The sequence below is a fragment of the Ctenopharyngodon idella genome, chromosome 21 (assembly GCF_019924925.1).
Source record: "Ctenopharyngodon idella isolate HZGC_01 chromosome 21, HZGC01, whole genome shotgun sequence".
NCBI classification, from domain to species: domain Eukaryota; kingdom Metazoa; phylum Chordata; class Actinopteri; order Cypriniformes; family Xenocyprididae; genus Ctenopharyngodon; species Ctenopharyngodon idella.
In genome coordinates this window covers 8,239,918-8,258,399 of record NC_067240.1, presented here as the reverse complement: position 1 = coordinate 8,258,399, position 18,482 = coordinate 8,239,918, and the positions used below count along the sequence as shown (strand labels likewise).

Below are 18,482 nucleotides of genomic sequence, written 5' to 3'. Positions count from 1 at the left end.
AGCTGAGTCTCTGAGACCTGTGGGGCTTCCCTGTCCTGTAGTCACCCAATCAAAAATATTTACAATCCATCATGGTCCTTTTTATTAGATTGTGGTTTGAGATTTCACCCTGCCGGAAGGTCTCATTGATATAGTAGTGAGTAAAAAAACCTGAAAGATATTGAAAACTGTAGCTGCACTGTGTGGAAGGACATTTCAGCATTGTGTAGTTGTAGGTCATCTGCTGTTTGGTCTTTTAACAATCTTTATATGCTTTCCATTTCCATTAGTCACTCTCTGCAAAAGTATCTTGTATTATCAAAGCTTAATAAACACTGTAGGCCTATACTATATGGCAGCTTTTTATGCCTGTTCTCAGATAGGGCTATACAACGCACATCAACTTTGTTGAAATAAGTAAGACTTGGTAATGAATCATGATTTCTGTGTGAAAATCCACGGTTAGTGAATGTGTGTGCGTGAGAGAGAGAGAGAGAGAGAAGGTGGGGGTGTGAGGACTTTGATAATCCACTGCAATAATAAGATACCTTTTAAAAGGTAGCGAAGTGAAGACAGAAAGAAGGTGTGTTGGGTTTTGTGCGTGCTGCTGTTACTGTGTAATTTAATTTTATACATCATAAACGGCAGTGAGCTCTGTAGTCAGGCGTGTTCCACCACTGTGGCGGAAGCTATAAATTAAAGAAGAACGTTTTCTCTGCTCTGAACCCTTTTTTTCCCCCCTTATTCACTTCACTTAGATGGAGAGGAAGTGAAAAGTGAGGGAGAACAACGGAAACTTATTAATGCAGAACGATGGTGCTTAGTTTTCAAAATGAATAAAGGAGAATGGAGATGAAGAGGGAGATAGGAGATCTGTTGCAAAAACTTGGCTTTCCAAATACAGACTCTGTGACTCTCATCATAATATATTCATGAATCCTGACTGCATTTAATTTTATGATTCTCTTTCATATAGCGTGACTCCTCTCATTTAAAATCTCTTTGTAGAGTGATCCAGTTTACGAATGAATCATACCCACATACTGCAGCGTCTCACCAAGAATGAGCTTGCGATTTATTCCTGAGACAGAAGGAAAAATAAAAAGGTAAAGAGTGGGGTAAGATGTGCCGCCCCCTAAATCTAGCAAACTGTGCATAATTTTTGTCATGTCACCATATATTCCTATCATTTACAGCTGTCTGTATTTTTTTTAATGCTAAAACCGTTTTTGCATGTCAAAGTCAATTTTCTACATGACAGGTAAAATTAATTTAATGCCAAAGCAAATTTTCCAGATCTAAAATTATAAATCGTGCTGAACCACGATGTGTAAAACCATGCAAATGATTTGGATAAAGACTAGCTGTAAATTACTAAAAGGGAGTATTTTTCTTAAAAAGTTAGCTGTGGGGTGAAGTGTAAAAGATAGTTTGGGGGTAAGCTGTGCCATTAGCTTAGCTAATAGTGATATTGACCTTTTCCTCCAAATGCAGGAAATCCTGTTACAAAATGTTGAATATTATTTTATTTTATTTAAATATTCAGACCTAGTTTAACTGCATAGTAGTTAAAGACACCTAATATAAGATGGGACCAAATATTCTAATTCATAATTTTTTGTGTTTTATTTTGTTACGCTAAACACTTCACAACACTATAAGTTTTTTTTATTTTTTTACTTGTTCCCTTAGATTTGGACATGAGCAAAAGTAATTTTCCAAGAAGGTGATTTGTTGATACTTAATCTGTTAATTTCAACAAGTTTGATCCATTAGAGCAGATTTGTGAACCAGTTGTGAACATAAAAGACGGTCATTATTAACATTCACAGGGTAATCTGTCAATCACAGTAACATGGAGGCACTTTTAGCCTGTTTTCACTGTTTTTGCTGTTGTAATTTGTTGTCATATTTATTTAGTTTTATTTTTGTACTGTTGATTAATTTCATCTTAATTTTGTGAGGTACTGTCTCCTTGACCTCCTCTGAGAAATCAGCGCTGCACTTTTATAAACTGCGGGATAGAAACTAGCATTTAAATCTATTTCCCTTTTTTAATTAATAATTGTGGTAGTGAGAAGCGCATCTCTTTGCTTAATGACCGAGCGCTGGGGAATCCTCTGTGCTATCTCCAATTTCTGCCATCTACCGGAGGTCCACATTAAACGTTAATGGGATGTCAACTATTGATTATAGTGTAAATAACCTACATTACAATACAGAGGCCTTTGATTTTCTTTTACCTCTCATTACACCTCTTTTCTAGCTGCCTTTTATGGTGCCATTTTCTTTTTTTTTTTTACACTCATCTGCTTTGTTTTTTATAACTCTTTTTCTCTCAGGTGTTTTGCCTGATACTTTTCGACCTGTAGAAATATTTTACATTTTGGAGAGAATATCTTTGAAGATTTCGCTCTCCTGCTGTGCTGTGTATTGACATTTCTTACAGTTTTTGTCCTCTCACCTCAGATTAAAGGAATATGTTGGGCTCTTTTAAACTTTGTCTCTGGACGGCATCCAAGTCCTGCTGTCAATTACCACTAACACTCATTTCAACTCACCCCTAAGTGAGTATATGCTTCAAAAGTGTTACAGTGAGTACACTCATAATGGAAGTTCAGTGTGCAAGTGGGCAGCTCTGTGAATAAATGTGTAAAATATGCAGTCATCACACACTGTTTCATATGGAAGCCCCTTTATGCCCAGAATTAAAATTAAAACAAGGTAGATAAGGTTTAAAATAAAAATTAAGTTACACTATGAGATACAAAAGACACAAAGGGAGATATTAAGTCAAAATTACTTTGACCATAACACTAAAACATTACACAGCATTAGCATGAGACTGCTGTGATAGAGCTTAGATTTTTATGTGATAAATAATATCCAGTCTTTCAGTCATTTACATTTATTTATATATTTAGCAGATGCATTTTTACATATATTTATGCACTGTAAAACATATGACCAATAATTAAATGTCAGTGTGTTTTTACATTACTTCAACTCATCAAAATAAGATAAGCGATTTTAAACTTACACAAGTTATACAAGATTCAACTCATTTTTTAAGTCAGTTTAATATATTTTAAGTTGAAATGACTTGAACAGGAGATTTAAGGCAGCAACTTTTACAGTGTAAGCGACTTACAAATTAAGAACATCATAATTTTTCATGTCTGTGGTAATTAAAAGTTAAAAAAAGAAAAAGATTTTCAATGAATAACTCATCATATGGCCTCAGAAGATTTGCAATATAGCGCACAAGTCATATGGACTACTTTTTTCATCCTTTTTGGAGCTTGACAGCCATTAGTCTCCATCTTTGTGCATTGTATGGAAAAGAACAGCGTGAACAGTGTGATAAACATCTCCTTTTGTGCTCCACAGAAGAAAGACAATAAAATGTATATATATTTAATAAGTTATTTGTATATTAAGTATTATATTTATTTATTTGTTAAAATGCAACAAACTTATTTGTTAATTTGCAATAAACTTTGCAAAGGTGAAGGTGAAATCATGAAGTATGTAATTTTAATTTTAAAAAGGTGAAGTATGTATTAATTTCTGTCCCACTAGCAGGCTATAAATTATTAAAAATAATTAACAAAATAATGATTGTTTTGAACACACTATTTTATGCTGCTAGTGGGGCAAAAAATACAATATAATTATTTTTATATTCAGTGACTTTAAGTCAGTCTTTCCCTCTCATATCTCTCTCTCTAGTGTGGTGGCATTAGCGGAGCAGCTGTGCTTGGTTGCTGTGTGTCGGTGCTTGGTGGCCTGCTATGCAGTACAGAGACACAATGGCATAAATGATTATTTATGATCTGTCACCTTGCATCTCCAGACCTATCAGCACAGAGATTCATTAGTGTAACAGACTGTGTGCCACATGCACGCACACTCACACGCACATGCTACAGTACGGCTCCTCAGGCCCGTACCTTCTTGTTTGCATGATCAGTGCTGTATTCGGTAATTGTTCTTAATCACCTCATGCTCTCAGCTTTCTGGAAACGATTGAAGGCCTAATAATTTAGAGCTGATTCCATAATATAACATTTGTCTGATGGAATCAGCTCAGACGCTAATAAATGACAAAATCTGACACTCCTCTGTATATCCGGATGTAATGATAGGGCTGAAGACGTCTCTCATTTGCCACTGAGACATTTTCAAACATGAAATTAATGACAGAAGGTTGCTCACGTGACCATCTCCAGCGGAGCTCAGCTCATTTGAAGTTCACATACAGTATGTTGTTATCTCTCACTGTTTGCTGTTGTGCTTCGGATGAATTCTCGAACATTCTTTCAGGGATCACTGAGTATTCCATTAAAGCCAGTGTACCAGAATAAACAGAGACCCTCAGATACTAAAATGGGATTTCTTGGAACTTTAGATATTCCAGTCATAATCAAACCTTTTTTTTTTTTTTTTTTTAAATGTTGAACTGATAGCTGAATGACTATCTACAGTATGTCGAACTGAAGAGTATCATGCAATAGGGCTCTACGGTAGGGTTGCGTTCATTGATTTTCTCCGTAGAGAGACTGACTTTGATGATAACATAACCTTTCAAGACAGACCTACCATGAGTGTTGTTAAGCTTTTCTAAGAGCCACATGTCAGTGTGATTTCAGTTTTAAAAAATGTACACCAGAAAAAATACATTTTCCTGAAGAAAGATCCACAACATGAGCTCAGAAGCAGCTGCTCAATCCATAAAGCATTGTGAATTGCGTAATCTATTCAGTTTTCCCTATACTACTACTACTACTTATATATAGCTACAGTATCTAGGGGTGTAAGAAAATATCGATACACGTGAATATCGTGATATTATGTTTGGCGATACTGTATCGATTCTCAAAAACACTGTATCAATATTTATTTATTTACTTGCTTACATCCAAGATTCGTGGCTTTGTGTTCGGTTTAAACCACAGACTGTATAAAACCCAACCGCTAGATGTCAGCATTATCTCAGAACGTAAACTGACGCGTAGCCGGAGAAGCGCAAGGTGCATCGCTAGTGTTAGCATTAGCAAACCCAGCTCACAAAGACGATAGAATTATTCCGCTCCCGCGTGTGTTGAGTTATTTTGAGGGGACAGCAAATTTACACTGTTATACAAGCTGTACACTCACTACATTACATTGTAGCAAAGTGTCATTTCTTCAGTGTTGTCACATGAAAAGATACAATAAAAATATTTACAAAAATGTGAGGGGTGTACTCACTTCTGTGAGATACTGTGTGTATATATATATATGTGTGTGTGTGTATTATAATTATATATTTTTTAAATACTTTGCAATAAATGTAAAGGTGAAATACTGTATTTAATTTCTGTCCCATTAGCAAACTATAAGTTATTTAAATAACAGTTATTTATTAGTGGGGCATTTAAAATATATTGCTTTTTATATTTATATTTAATGACTTTAAATAAGTAGTACCATTATTTTGGATTCAATTGCATAATTCACAGTGCTTTATGGGATGAGTAGTTGATTTCTTCTTAAATTCATTTAATTTAGTCTTGTATCTTGGTCTTTTTTTCTACATTTTTATGTAATTTTTTGTTTCAAATTTGTTGAGATTAATCCTGCAACTGGTTGGTTTGTTTCATTGGTTAGTTGAACATATTTTTATTTCCTATGGAGAAAATGAATTCAAAAAATACTGCTAAAAGTAGGTGGTCACTTACTTACCCAGTATTGCACAACCTTCTTGACATTTTTTTCCAATGATGCAAATTTCCGAGAAGCATTTCATGGCAGAAGGCTCTATTTTTGTCACATCAATGACAAAAAGGCCAACTAAACTGACAGCAGATGCCACCTTCACCATCCTGAGCCAACTCGCCTGCTGTCGTTATCGAATTCAATAAACTTCTCAGAAACAAGCCTCCCATTATTATTCTAATACCTTGATTAGACAAAATGCTTGCAATAAGGTTGGCTGCGATTGATTGTCTGTTTGCTCTTAGAGCGAGGACAGGCCGTTTCAAAGCGGGAGACGTGGAGCCTGGTCCGAACAGTCTTTTGAATAGAGAGACATTGTCTGAGGCTATTATCCTCACGTAGCGTCGCACGTACAACAAACATGCGCAACAACCGTGGCGATGGAGGAAAGTCCCTTTCACTGAGAGAGCGAGATAAGAGAGGCTGCCTTTGCTTTGGCTTTATCACTCCACGGCCCAGACAATGGAGTGAATTTCAAAGGAGCAGAAACAGGGGAGTTGTCCATTTTGCGTGCAGTTATCACACTCGCACGTTCACCACTTTGTTGAAAATGGAAAGGAAAAGCAGGATAAAAATTAGAAAGAGAACGAGGGAGAACAAGCAATGGACTTTAGAGGCCCTCTTGCTGTGATTGTTTGGGGGGGGGAAAAGAAATGAAGGGAGTGGGAAATCAAAACAAAAGACAAAAAGATGCTATGGCCATCAACTGGACTGTCTCCCTATTTAAAAAGCCCTTTGAGTCTGATAGAGAGAGAAAGAGAAGAAGAGATAGAGTGGGGAGAGTCCCAAGAGAGAGGCCAGATAATGAAAACTCTTATCTGTCGTTCTCATTGTACCAGGCCAAGGCGATGAGAGAGGCTGGTAAAGGAGGAAGCTTCATAACTGTGGACCATTCCATCGCCTGGAGGCTATGGGGGGAGAAAGAGAGGCTTGGCAGGGGTTGAGAAGGCAGGAGGGCCTGAGCGTGTAATTAAAGCAAGGTAGGAAGAAAAGCACCTCTGAAACAGCAGCGGAAAGCTGAGGAGAACACACACCAAGCAAGAAACAAATGATCTGAACATGTCAGTCAAAATGATCATATTTTGTATGTCTCTCTTATTTAACACACCTGTTTCAGATCATCAGCGAGAGAGAGAGAGCACCATGAACTGCTTTCCGATTGACAGGGTCCCTACACAGTGTTCACTACTTTCTACTACTTGAAGTTCACTTCGGAACATTAATTTGCGGATTTTCACTGCGCCACTGCCTGTAACATCATCACACACAGACTCCAGTAGGGCTTATTATAGAAGTTTGAGGTATGATATAATATACTTTTGTAAATAAATACAATAAACGTTACCATGCTTTTGTTTAGTATGCATGTGTAGCCTATATAGTAGTGGTGTAATGGTACACAAACATGATGCTTTGGTACGTACCTCGGTCATCGTCAGGTATTGAAAACTTAACATAAAATTCTTCTTTTTTTTCTTTAACAGTGGTTTATTGAACAAATTGTGTCTCTCTTTTTATATAATTTCAATTATAATTAACATTTTCTATTTAATCTATCTATAAAAAAATCTATATCAGCGAATGCTGTAAGCTAAATATAGGGAGCCCTTTCTTGCACATTACTATAATATTAAAGGTTACAATTAACAACAGAGCCCAAACTATTAAAATGAGTTGCTATTTATTTTTAGATATAATAACACTATAAACACTTACATCAAAACATGTAAATTGCACATAATTATAATTATAAATATATATCATAATTATAAATATTTTTCAATTATTTTTCTACTCCAATTCATTTTTGAAATATGATAATTTACACAGTTACTGTCATAACTTGTTTTCATGACAAATTTATTGAAACATATTAAATAATTAAGACATTACTAACAGGTAAAGTAAATATAATTAATATATAAGCTAATATAGTGCATATATTTAGTGAAGTGCTCCCCTCTAGAGTTCATTTCTCTAGTGAACTAACATGCTGTGGACACTAAATGACTTCCCTGAAGTAAATGTAATGCTTTGTGAGATATTATTCTCAGGCTGTTTTATTGATGTCTTTCCGTGGTTGAAACACTGGTTGTGAGAAATTACACGTAAACAAGATCGTCTGTTCTTCTTCTTCTGTGCTTTTTCCTATTGTGGCGGTTAGCAAACAGCATTGCATTATCGCGCTCGCCCCCTTCTGGATTGGAGTGTGGATCGCCTGTGACTGATTGTATTCGTTGTCTGACTGTATGCACTGAACTGTGACGTCCATACCTTGACGGTTCGGGACGAATACATGTACCATTACACCCCTACTATATAATAAATCCAAGTACATTTATATAAATATTAGGTTATTAATTTAATATAAATTGTCATATTTAAAAGTGCTAAACTGTGTGTTGTGATTTTTAATGTGAAAATAAATGTAATTTAGATGGGTTTTTTATCTTATTTAATTTGTTTGTAACATTCCGTAAATTTACCATGTACACACACTCAATCACTTTTGTTTTGATCAATTTAAATGTTTTCTTGATGAATAAATGTGTGTATATATATAAATATTAAATTTAAATTATTATATTTATTGCAATTAATTAATATTATACCACAATATTTAAGAATAATTTTGTTTCTGTTTTTATGACAGTGTGGCTAACACCAAGTTTCAAGAGTTTAATTTTAATAACATTTACTAACTTAATAGTAACATTTTAACAAAATCATAGATTTATGGCTAATTTTTTAAGGGCAAGTTGCTTTGTGATACTTATTCAATACATAAACATCCCCACAACAGTCTGTCCATAGCATCACTGCATTCTGCATTCATTGTAGCGAAAGGGAGCTGGTCTGGTTCTGTGGACCCAGTGGGACGTTCTATAGCATCAAGGCAATGAAAAGCACTCTTGCATCGATCTGTAATGAAATGCCATTCTGTACTCATCTCCTCCCTTAGACATATTATTCTCCTATATATTGATTCAACATTCGTTCTCGTCCTCGGGTGCGTTCCCTGCGCAGCTCTGTAATAGTGTGGGCCGGACAGTAAACGTGAGTTATCTGCTTGAGTCCCATCTATACATACACATCAGCTGCTGTTCAAACGGCCTGGGAATCTGTTAATGGCGTCCGCAGCGAGACCATGCATTCAGCCTTAAATAGACTTCGCATTACAAATCGCAGAAGCCTTTGGGCCTCTGTATAAATTTACTTAACTAGTTGTTGAAGAATGGGTTGTATATTTTATTTAAAGCACCATCTTAACTTCCTCTCTGGATGGAAAGGCAGCAGTTAATGGCTTTCAAAGCCATCAGTAGAGATTGTTCTCATGGCTTTGCGGTTACTGCAGATCCGTCTCCAAGTTTTGTCTAGTACTGTGCAGTCTGATGCTGTTTTTGCTTTGACATCTCTCAGCTAAGGGCTTTTTCATGGACTTTCAATGTTCATGATTTCTTCATGCAGCTCTTCTTATTGAAATGAAAGAGAATGAGGACTGGGACTCAAATGAATGACCAAAAAAACACCATAAAATTGTTCATATGACTCATGCACTATATTTCCAGGTTTTCTGGATAGCTTTTTGAAAGGAACATGTCAAAACTACCACAATTGGATGACTGAATCAGAAAACCCAATGAGCTGATTAGTAAATGAATGTGAAGTTTGTGAACTGGATAAACTGATTCATTGAGAGCATTTACATGCACATTCTTAAGCCGATTTTTCTTAATAAGCCGATAACAAACGTAGTCATGTAAACGCGGTAACACATTTTCTTTTATCGGAGTAAGGACATAAACGGCTTAAGCATAAACCGGTCGGAACAGGTAGTTTTTTGGCTCTTACCCCAATTTTGTGTGGCATGTAAATGCATTAAAGGGATAGTTCACCCAAAAATGAAAATGTTATGTTTATCTACTTACCCCCAGGGCATCCAAGATGTAGGTGACTTTGTTTCTTCAGTAGAACACAAATGATGATTTGTGAGTAAATTATCAGGAAAATTTTATTTGAAGGTGGACTAATCCTTTAAACTACGCCAGAGCGCGTACACACCTCACGCACCGGATGCCGTGCGTGCGCTCAAGGCAGTTGGACATAGTGGTGTATTAGAGGTAAAAAATGATATAAATATTGTTCGTTTTCTCGCACAAACCGATCGTTTCGTGTCTTAGGACATCAATGTGCTGTCACGAGCTGCAGGATTTAATTTGGATTTGTCTGTGCTTGTTTTTTTTACTCTCATAGATTGTGTTCCCATTGACATGCATTATACCACTGACGGTTGGAGTTAAAATTCATCATTTGTGTTCTACTGAAGAAACCTACATCTTGGATGCCCTGGGGGTAAGCAGATAAACATAAAAATTTCATTTTTGGGTGAACTATCCCTTTAACCTTCTTTTTGTCGGCTTATTGAAGTGCGCATGTGTGATACATGACAGAAACATGTCCTTAGTGCAGATTTAAACGCATCCAGACAGAGTGAGCATTTTGCAGGAAGGGAAGAAGGAAATATACCGCAAACGCAGACTCTTTCAAGACCCAGAAAATTGTAAAAATGTGTTCTCATCTCTCGTGCGGCAGAAGTAGAAGTGGTTCAGTCAAAATGCTGCATCTGTTACTGCATGAGAAAATAATAGCCTATATGAGCCGTAAGTTTCTCGCTGACATGTTGCAAGCTTTATTTAACATCACAACTGATATAACATATGAAATACTCAGAGTCAGATACGCAAATTATTATTTTTGACGCCATTACAGGAAAATAACCCGATTTATTAATAAAGTTGTAAATGCGGTTTACTTGCGTTGTCAGTTTACTGGTTTGCATGTAAACGGGGAAAACTGGTTATTTCCATAACCTGATATTTGTTAGTTATCAGCTTACTGGTGTGCATGTAAACATGCTCATTTTGTCTCAAAATAATTATTCATTCAGGAATTGTTACTTTCTCAAGAACATGCAAAGAAAGTTAAAGAAGATATCAAGATCAAACCTGCAACCCATCTGACACCCGTCTGATGTTTCAGAATGTTGCTACCTAAACAAACATGTAGTTCTATTCTAAATTTCTGAAACGATTTGAACTCCTGATTCCAAGAATTTTTGAGATTTGAGAACGTTTTTTTTCACTGGCCTGCAAGATTTTCAGTGAATAGCGACTTAAACAGTGAATAGCGTCTTTTTCCAAATCTATCATATGCCTTCATATACCGAATGAGTCTATGGACTGCTTATATTATATATAAAAGATATTCTCCCAAACTTTCTCCTTTTGTGTTTCACGGAAGAAAGAAAGTCACGTAGGTTTGGAATGACATTAGGGTTGCGATTGATCATGTAGGCAGTAAAACAAATCTCCACTGCAAGACTTCATTTTCCCTTGTCCGGCTGATTGTTAATTTGATCCTATTGATTCCTAATTTAGAGAGTGCTGTCAGGGTCACGTCCTCTCCTGACCAGTAGTACATGCCCTCGTGGAGTATGGTACCCATGAACGACTCTGTGGGACAGAGTGATTATGAATAATAAACAAATACGCACAAACAACGCCCACGTTCTCAACCTCTCTGCATCGCCCCTGCAGCGCAGCAGCAGTCACAAATAAATACACTGTGCTGTTGCACAGTCTGACTCATCTGGTTGAGTCAGCGCTCAATTTGTAAGCAAACCAGGTCAGAAATATAGTTGAGGGGCTTGGAGGAGGGGTCCTAACTGAGATCTGTAAATGCCAAGTGGTGGTTGGGCCTTGATTGCTAAAATGATTGTCGTTGTAACGTTAAGTGATCAAGACTAGCTCATAACCATTTGAGTAGGAAAAAAAAAAAAAGCTGGTTGGTTGACACACCAAGCCAGACATATTGTCCAATAAGGAGTTCAGTATATGTACACTACTTTTCAAATGTTTGGGGTTGGGTTTTTTAATGTTTTTGAAAGAAGACTCACCAATTCTGCATTTATTTTGATAAAAATACAGTAAAATTAGGAATATTGTAAAATATTATTGCAATTTAAAATAACTGTTTTCTATTTTAATATATTTTAAAATTTGGTTTATTTCTGTTATTGAAAAGCTGAATTTTCAGCATCATTACTCCAGTCTTCAGTGTCACATGATCCTTCAGAAATCATTCTAATATGCTGATTTGTTGCTCAAGTAACATTTCTTCTTATTATAAATGTTTAAAAAAATTCAACAAAATATTGAGATTTTTTTTTCAGCATTCTTTGATGAATATAGTTCAAAAGAAGAAGATTTGATTTTTTTCTAACAATGTGAAAAAAAAAAAAAAAAAAAAAAATTAACATTGTATTTTTGTTTAACACATTTTCATTTTTCACCCAAAATTTGTTTAAGATATAAAAAGAACTGGCAGATTCCCCCCAGCATCACTATGGACCACTTGTTGAAGACCCCTGCTCTGTTGTTCTGATCCCTAGATGTGTGAGTGGCCTCTTTTATGTATAAATCTATGAGATATTTTTGCGCATTTTATGAGAACCATAAATCTGAACATTTCAAAAAGCAATAGCACACCTCTCCTCAATAAGCACACATGATTTTAGGTATCATTCATCTCCGTAGCACAAAACAGCACCAAGTTTTTGTGCAGAATGATAATAATAAGAACAAATCATAATAATAGTGATGCTTGCTTTAGGTTTATTTTGTGGAATTAGGATTCGGTGATTCATCTGAAGGCAGCATTGCAGGACTGATTAGAATAGTGGGGTAATAAATATAGAAAGTTGGGAAGGGAAGGTAATAATGACTGCTAGTCTTTCTTAATACACTTTCTTTGGGATGTATTTGATAAGTTTAGCGATAATCAAACAAGCATCTCATTTTCTTTCCATCCTGATATCCATCCTGACAGTTTTACTTTGAGCAACAAAAGACAGGTACAGTATAAACAAAAAAATCACCTCTAAGAAAACTGGGGTCCCAAAATGATGATCACCTCCATCTTTCTTCTGATTCAGCTTCTGCTATTCCCTCTCTGTCTGCTAAGTGGCTCTGCAGCCCAAGATATCACACAGTGGCCACTCTCTCTCTCCCTCGATTTCTCCGTGTCTCCAGCTTTTGTCTCATATTGCTTATAATGAGAACTGAATTGTTCAGAAAGAGAAAGCTGTGACCAGCATTGAATATAGTTATAAATATACAGCTCCTCTGATTATTATGGTGATAAACAATGTTTGTGGGCTTTGCTTCCGGTAAGATTTCAAATGATTCTTGCTCTCTTGTGGTTTATCAAAGTTTAGTGGAAATGCAGTCTCATTTGGCCAGAATTTTTACTTGGCATAAAGTCTATTCCTCACTGTAGCTTATTCTTGCTAAGAACCGCCCACTGATGCACATTGACCAATTAGAGTTTGTTTTGTTGTTGCATGATATTTTGTGAAGGTTTTATTTAGCGACATGTTGTGATTACCTCATAAAACCAGAGATTAATCTCTCATACCACTAACCTGGCAAACTTTAGTAAATTTACCTAACCTGCCAAACGCTTTCTTACGAACACAATTTTGTTATCAGACTGACTGATAAAACCTGTGCATTCTGATAGGAGCTTGTGATTTTTTTTTTTTTTTTTTTTTTTTACAAGTGTCTTCAAGTTTCGTGTGCAAAATGCATTGGACATTCAGTGCACAGACTGTGAGCAGTTTGTATGTGTGTCATTTGAGGTTCAGACTAGTTGAAATGTTACAGTATGTTTTTGTTTTCTACAAAACATCCAAGTTTTTATATCTCTAGACCCCATGATCTCTCATGAATACCCTCCCTTTGGCAAACTCTGAAGTTTTCATCTTTGTTTAAAGGTCTACTCGGTCATTTTAGTTTTACACCAGAAGAAATAAATAGTACTTTTAAGGAACAGGTGAAAAGAAACAGAACAAAGAATTGAAGTAAAATGGCAGCAGTTTTCTAAACAATATCAACAGTAAAACATGCAAATATAAAGTCCAAGACTGGGACAAAGAATAGACAGTCTGAACCTTTATATAATCATGATGTAGTTGTTGATATAATGTAATGCAAATGTACAATATAACAAAGATTATTGTAATATATATAATATCACCAGGATGATTTAAATCTCAGACCTCTCTCTTGTTAAAACTCTGTCTAGGTTGATGCAGATCGGAGTTGATTTTTAGCTGAGCTTCTTGCCACTGCTCCAAGAAGTACTGAAATCAAAGAACTCAGTGAAAGTTAGCATTGCATGGATGGATCCAAGGCTCCCTGTCAAGACGTCACAAGCACTTGCAGAGCATGTCGTCACGCACCACTTCATCTCCACATCGACAAACGCGTTTGAGCTGTGCGAAGGAAATATTTTAATTAGGCTTGACTCGACCAGCATAAATGAGGACTAGTATACATCAACGGTGGACACATCAATCAGCGAGGTGGAGAAAGGACTGCCCATGTCATGCCCTGGAAGTCTGACCGTATGGTTGGTTAAAATGTATTTTAACATGATAGTTCTCCTAAAATGGACATTCTGTCATCAGTTACTCACTCTAATGTCTTTCTAAACACAAAGATTATTTTTTGAAGAATATCCTGCCTTTTTTCCACATGAGTAAAAAGTGACATTTTTGGGCGAACTGTCCTTTTAAAGGGAACCTATAATTCCCCTTTTACAAGATGTAATATAAGTCTCTGGTGTCCCCAGAATGAGTCTGTGAACTTTCTGCCCCAAATACCCCACAGATCATTTATTATAGCTTGTCAAATTTGCCCCATTTGGGTGTGAGCAAAAACACACCATTTTTGTGTGTGTCCCTTTAAATGTAAAGAAGCTGCTGCTCCCGGCCCGCTTTCCTAAAAGTGGGTGGAGCTTTAACAGCTCGCGCTTCGGTTGCTCAACAACAACAAAGCTGGAGAATCTCACGCAGCCAAAATGATTATTGTCAGTAACGGTGTTCAGCCTTACATTGTTCAAATCAGAGTCGGACACTGTTAGAGAGAATGAATTTAGAATGAATCTGGACATTTCAGAATGGTTATTGGATAAATTTATGTAGTCATCGACTAGCATGTGCCGTCATGTTAATCTTTTGTGCAAATCCAGCGTTGAATTAACCTTCGTTTGTGAAGCAGTCCGGCGTAAAATGACAGCATGGTAACAACACTCTACAAAAACTCTTCTGCGTGTTCCCGGGTGCAGGGTTTATGTAAATTTTGGGGTTTGTGATGTCACCAACCCAGGAAGAAGCTCAGTGTAGTCCCTACCAGCCGCTTGTTATAGTCCTTAAAAAGTGATTTCTGTAAAAAAAAAAATCTCCCTTTGCATTGAAATTTGAGCATCATAACTTTGCAGATGATGTTTATGCTCAAACAGCAACATTACACACTAACTAAAGTTGAAAAAGTGAAATCATAATCAAGGACCCCTTTAAAACAGTTGTAAGCACAGTCTGACTCATTTGGTTGCGTCAACCCTTGATTTAGACTCTTGTCTGTTCATGCAGTTTGATGCTTAGGGATAAATCAGTTAAAGTATTGTCATTCAATCAGCGACCTCCTGGAATGAATCATCAAGGACCCTGAAGGGTACAAAACCCTTGCGGTCCACTTCAGAATTCACTTTGGTGACGCAATGTCACATAGACTGTTGGGAACAGGTTGATAAAAAATGAAAATGAATTTCATTGTCAGTTAGTTGGGTCTTTGTACATAGTACGCTATTGAAAAACTGCATTTCTGTAGAAGAGAAATCTTTAAAAACTTCCATAGCCACAGCAATCTGCAGAGGGAAAAAGTCCATGACCCAAAAAGTCCAACCATATGAGCTCTTAGGAAGAAGTTCATAAGAAGAAGTTCATAAGAATTTATTTTTATACGGCCAGGTTGATGCACCTAGTGCTTTGACAGAGGTGCTTATGCTTTTTATTATGTTTTATAGGTGTTTTTCCACAGTTTCCCAACAGTAAATATTATACATTTGAAGTCACGCAAGTATTTCCATTTCACAAAACTGCTTGTCCTCATGGCAAACGAGTCAATGTTAAATTTCAAAGACTTTGTGGAGCATGTGCGCGCATTCGTATCTATCTAACAGAATGCCACTGAGAAAGGGAGCGCACTTATTCACTTTGATGTAATATTTTTTGACAGAACTTGAATTAAGGTTTAAATTATTCTTTTTAACATTCATACATTTTCACTTGTTTTTCATAGGCTTCATTTTGCACTTTATTTGAAGTAAAGCACTTGGCAAGATGTGGAATAACGCACTTAAAAAAAATAAAAAAAAAAAAAAATTAAGAAATAATTGAAAAATGAATCGATTAGCGAAACAGCTGTTAGTTCACACCAGTACAGGCTTCCATTGCAGGCACACAAAACCCTTTTGAGTCATAAAATAACGAAATATACAGACAAATGAGTGCCACAGGACACTTGTCCACAGTAAAGTGTGCAATTTTGGGCCTGGGCCAAGACCCCCCTCCAGAACCATATGAGTAGAGATAGAAAAGATGACAAGAGCTGTTAGCGGCACGTCTTGAAATAAACCACCCAGCAGGAACTGCAGTCTGTACTGTACAGGGCCGTGTAACACAGTCGAACGTGCGATTCCACGTTTCAGAGAGTGTGAGAAAAGCAAAGACAACAAGGCTAAAATAGAAGCTCATCAGAAATCACATTGGTTTTGTTTCATCTCGAGCTGCCAGAGAGTTGGCATAAAAAGATTGATTGCGGAAGTATATTCTCCGCCAGCCACCGAAAGTTCTGGAATGAAGGGGGTGGGGGTGATCTCCACCTGTCTGAGTGGAGATAAAATGCGGATTGAGGCGAGCCCGCTGTTTTCTTTAACATATTTTCGCTCCCTCTGTAGGCGCTCAGAGGGCACTTTGATCAGCGCGTTATCTGCGCGGCTGAGGCCTAATCCTGTGTTTGCTTCACGTTTAAGCCGGATCACCGTGTCCGAATCAAAGGGAATGGTCACAGATCAGAGGAAATGGAAGACGTACGCATGCGAGGATGCACAGGCTCGCTCAGGCAAGAAAGATCACCCACTCGTGCATGCGTTTACCTCGGTACAAACCCTTTGCTTGTTCTACATACACAAACACTTCCCCATACACTGACTAATGAATCCTCATTTGCATAGGTTGTGCCTTCTATGTCTTTCCTCAGGCGTACATGTAGAAAGTGCCAGCTTCACGGCAGAACTTGCTCTTGGCAGTTGGTATCTGATGGGTCTGTTCTCACTTATCTGTAAAGCCAACTGCAGCGCGGAGCCAGCCTCCACGCTCCGTAGTGCAAAACATGCTGTTTCTCTCTGCTACCAGGAGGATTGTCTTTTAGCTCTGTGCTTGGCTCAATCCTCCTGGAGAGATTTAGCTATGACTAAACACTTCAGAAATGGTATTTTGATCACCATTTCATGTTGTAGTTTTATTAGCGAAGTACTATTGAGTCTGGAGGCTGACTAGTTGATTAGCTTGTCGAGGTTTTCTTGTAGTTTTGGATTTAGCTTTGATTTGTGTGTGTGTGTGTGTGTGTGGTGGTGCTTTTAAAAGGGGAAATTTGGAGATGTATCTTCTCAAAGAGTGTCGAAATATATCATGCTGTTAGACTGTCAGTGTGATGAACTTTCTAATGCCCAGTTCGGACTACACAATTTTAGCCTGATTTTGGCACAAACTGCTTGATTCCTAAACAATGAGTGTCAGGACGCAAGATTTGATCATTTCAAATTGTGTAGTGTGTCATATTGGACGACAACCGATGTCGAGTCTGCAACACTTCATAACGTCACAACAGAAAGACTAGCATGTTTAATTGTTTAATTGTTCCATCACATGTGTGACACTGGCCAATAGGAGCACAGAAGCGCCTTGGTACATGCTTTCAAACATGCCGAAATGAAAGAGAGACAATAGTCGCGTTTCCATTACAGATTCGTGCAAAACTTTTGCGATATTTTCTAAATGGCGATAAAAAACTATTGCGCAATGACAGCGTTTCCATTAACAGATGTTATGCGAATAAAACTCTCGCGATGAGTCATTTTCCTATCATGATAAGTCATTTTCTAAAAGATACTTCTTTCTGAGAGCTTTATTTGGAGCATATTTGCCACGGCTTCTGGAAGCCCTTCTCCCTCATCCCTCGGTGCTTTTCAATACTCCAATGGATGCCTCCTCATTTCTTCAATCCTCCAGCCTGTGACCTGGAAACCGATCAAATAAAATTTCGAACACCATTTTAATTCTATAAATGCCATTTCAGTTCTATAAATGCACCGCGAGGAGGTGAGGAACAAGGAGTGAGAAAGCTTCCTGAGGAGCTATGAGCAACGACGCACAGGTGCATAGACATTTACTATTAGTTTCTATTATGTTAATTATTAATTGTTAATAGATTAATACTATTAGTATTAGATGTCAAACTTCAATAACATAAGATCACTCGAGGCTCGAGCGCAGCTGATGACGCTTTAAACTGACGCTCGAGGGATCAAGAATATTCCAATAAAAAAGTTTTCCTTTGATTACCCCATCCTCATTTTCTTTTCTTGCATCCTCCCGTTGCATCTATGGGGTACATACTGTCCTCTTCATGCAATCCAGATATGTGTCCACTGTCAGGTTTTCTTTCTTTTTTGGGCTTTTCTGACGACAAGAGAGCAAAATACTCAGTTCGGTAGCGATTGTTTGTTTACGCTCACGGTACCTTCTGTCAGTCGATAGTCCCGCCTTCTCGATGACAGCA

General features: G+C 37.1%; 2 long non-coding RNA genes across 2 annotated transcripts in view; both read left to right on the top strand.

Annotated features, from left to right (window-relative positions):
- The window catches only part of LOC127504269 (uncharacterized), a 45,858-nt gene extending 38,826 nt beyond the window's left edge, over positions 1-7,032 (top strand). The window contains exons 4-5 of the long non-coding RNA XR_007927326.1: positions 6,579-6,719; positions 6,857-7,032. This is a non-coding gene — a long non-coding RNA (uncharacterized LOC127504269). The remainder of the gene's footprint in view (positions 1-6,578; positions 6,720-6,856) is intronic.
- Positions 7,033-9,991: 2,959 nt separating this feature from the next.
- Positions 9,992-17,054, top strand: LOC127503866 (uncharacterized). Its single transcript, XR_007927237.1, has 3 exons — positions 9,992-10,092; positions 12,108-12,194; positions 13,885-17,054. It is a non-coding gene; the product is annotated as an uncharacterized LOC127503866 (long non-coding RNA).
- The last annotated feature ends 1,428 nt before the right edge of the window (positions 17,055-18,482 follow it).